This window comes from Orcinus orca, chromosome 6 (assembly GCF_937001465.1).
Source record: "Orcinus orca chromosome 6, mOrcOrc1.1, whole genome shotgun sequence".
Classification (NCBI taxonomy): domain Eukaryota; kingdom Metazoa; phylum Chordata; class Mammalia; order Artiodactyla; family Delphinidae; genus Orcinus; species Orcinus orca.
This window is the reverse complement of record NC_064564.1, coordinates 22,835,106-22,838,389: the sequence shown is the minus strand read 5'-3', so window position 1 is coordinate 22,838,389 and position 3,284 is coordinate 22,835,106. Positions and strand designations below refer to the sequence as shown.

The 3,284-nt window shown below is 38.5% G+C and overlaps 1 pseudogene; it reads right to left on the bottom strand.

Annotated features, from left to right (window-relative positions):
• Positions 1-1,195: 1,195 nt before the first annotated feature.
• Positions 1,196-1,330, bottom strand: LOC101285347 (thymosin beta-4-like; annotated as a pseudogene).
• Between the last annotated feature and the right edge of the window lie 1,954 nt (positions 1,331-3,284).

Sequence of the window (3,284 nt, the reverse complement as noted above, 5' to 3'; positions counted from 1 at the left end):
TGCAGGAACCTCTTGTGTCTTAAATTTTTCATTAGCGTTCTACAACAAATTTGTTTTAATGAAGCTATTTTGGACTCTTGAAGCCTTTTAGTAGTTTCTGCATACCAATTAAATTAGGTATCCCATTCTGCTTATTTGATTCGGAAACACCTATTTTCAAGTACACTTCTTAAATAAATAATCTCATCTAATTGGAATATTTCCCATAATGGCCATTGTAATTCTAGGTGGTTTTAAGTAAGATTTTGACATTTTTGTAGATATCTACAGCTTCCAGGACTATAATTCTTAGATGTAAAATAAGCAGGTATGCTGAAATGTAGCAAACCTAATTCTATACATTTTAGGGAGCCTCTTTCTTTCCAGCTGAGCCTTTGGGTCCCTCAGAGACAAACTAGTACCTAAAAGGGATGTGCTGATGTGTTGGGGGTTGCACAGTGTTTTATAGTGTACCTCAATGCACGTAAATTTGTTGAGGTTGGTGGGTGACTTTGAATCAATCTAACCCATTCCATGACCAACTTATCTCAACATGAGACTCTTTGACTTAGGTGGCAAGTGCTCTAACATTTCTTAAATGCTTGTCTCATGCTCATTAGTTTTGCTGGTTTTGTCTTTTGTTTGTTCGTTTTTTGGTCTTTGGGTTTTCGGGGTTTTGTTGTTGTTTTTCTTTCTTTTCTTTTTTTTTTTTTTCTTGCTTCTGAGATTCCATTAGCAACAGCTTTCACTTATTGGACCCAGAACAGCTCAAGTTAGATCCAATCTGATCTCAGACCAAGTCCATGTATTTTTCAGGTTTTAAAACTTTTATTTGCATATTAAAAATTATGCACTCTAGGAATTAAAATCATTAGAACAAAACAATGGCGTTCTGATTAAACTGCATTTTATAGCCTGCAAGACACCTTGGACCAGCTTGTTTTTTACTCTTGGTTTCACTGTTGTCCCACTCAGCTTTTTCTTTCACCAACATCCAAGTTCCTTTCCTTCCCTGCCAACCAGACAGGCAGATGGGAGAAGCTGGTGTGGATTTTGTTGCCAATAATTCTCCATTCTTTAGTGTGAAAAGGGACAGCACTGTCACTTGAACTTGATCCAACCTCTTTGCATCTTACAAAGTTAAACAGCTACAAGAAGTCAAATAAGAAGGCAAAGCTTGTGGAACGTGCAGTGCATATTGGAGGCTCCTGCCTCATTATGACTCACCTGCTTGCTTTTCCTGTTCAATCATTTCTTTTGAAGGCTGTGGGTTTTTCTCTTATGTTTCTGTCTTCTTCAATTTTGATTTATTGGATTTCTCAGGGTCAGCCATATCAAATCTGTCAGACATGGTTTCAGAGGAAACAGAGCAAGGTGTACAGGTGAGTGGAGTCTGGTCTGAGCAGTGGCTTCTGTGGAGTCCTAGTTTGGTTCAGTTGGACCCAATCCAACTCTGGCTCTGGTTCCCAATGTGGAATCTGGGGAGAGTCTGGGGAGAGATTCCAAACAAGTGTGGAACTGTGGCAATCCAGTTAGATCAGGAGTTTGATGTAAAGAGAGTGGAGCTCAGAACTGAAAGGAACTTATCTATGGCCCTCAGAAACGGTGAGAAAGACAGACAACTCAAAAGCGTTCAAGGTGTACCATGCCTGTGTTTCTCATTGTTACTGAAGCTGCCAGAAGAATCCTTCAATCCCACCATTGCCACCAAAACTATTCATAAACAAAATTCATCTGAGTAAATTTAAAGATCAAATTGGCTTTATTCAACAATACATGAATCAGGCAGCATCCTATCTAGCAAACAGAAAAGAGCTCTGCAAGCAGCAGAAAAGAAAAGGTGTTTATAGATGGAAAAGGGACAAGAAAGGGAAATTTCTAGCGAAGAGTGGATAGTTTGTGGTTTAGGTCACCCTCCTCTGGGGGAGGGAAAGTGTCTTGAGGGATTACCTCCGTAGTGCTGACCAGGAAATTCGAGACTAACCTGTTAAAATTACATTCTTGGAGGAGGTTGAAACTGCAATTAGGCTAAGTGTTAGGTCTCCATTTGCTGACATGGGGCTTAGCACACATGACTCCATTTGGGGCCTGTTACTTCTTTTTTAACATTAGTAAGTGGGACTCTAAGTGAAGGAGAAGCTGAAATTCTTTATACTGATCTTGCATTTTTTTTCTATAGTTGCAATATTAAAATATAAAACTATTTCAAAATAAAAAAAATACTTGCCTAAAAAAAGCAACAAATATTTACTAATTATCTTACCTCAGACATGCTGGGCCTGAGGTATCAAGTGTTCTCTTGGTTTAAAAGAGATTCTAAGGCGTGACTCAAGCAAATACTTCCAGTGATTGTTTTGTTAATTTGTTTGTTTGTTCTGCTTTTTTAAATGCACTTCTCTTTCAGATAACTTGGAAGAGATAGAGATATTACCTGGACTCTAGTAATTGAGTCAGATATGTCAGGAAGGAGAAACTGACTCCAAATCAATGAGAGGCTGTATGACATGAAGGGGGAATCTGAAACAAGAGTCAGGGAATCTGGTTCCAAGTCTTGGTCTACAGTTAACTAGCTGTGAGGTATCTACAATTTTCATCACATATAAAATGAGGAGATAAATTGAAGCAACCTCTAAGGTCACTGTCGGCATTAACACGCTATAGCTACCTCTCAGTGTTTTTGTGCCTTTTATACTTTACATAAGCCCACCAAATAAATATCTTTCCCCCACCCCCAAGATTCCCCAGTAATGAATGAAAAGACAAACACCTCGATTCTGGGATGGAAGCAATTTGTTTCTGTTTTTTGAATTAATTTTGTCATCATCGTCAGGTTTGTCTTTGAGAAACTATGCAAAAATCTTCTGAGATGACAACACTCCATTCTTGGAAATTAGGTCTGATGATTTTTTTTTTTTTTTTACTGAGCATTTTTTATATTTTAAAAACTGCATTAAGAGAATTCTGAAGACCTCTCCTCAGAGAAGAAAACATTTGAATAAGTATCATGAAAAAGAACCCAAGGAAATGCTTAGGTTAATCCACTTGTTCATGTATTGAGTCTTCACCAAAGGGAATAAAACCTAGTGGATGGCTGTGGCAGAAACCACTAATGGCCCCTGAGTGTCCACTCTCTCCTTCCCTTTACTAATATAACCACTAGAGTTTTAGCTGGGCAGTTGGCTTCCCAGCTACCAATTGCCTTTCTCAGCCTCCTTTGTGCCTAGATGCAGAGTCTTGCCAATGAGTACAAGTAGAAGTAACGAGCAACTTTTGGGTCTCATCCTTTAAAAAAGGAAATTGCATGC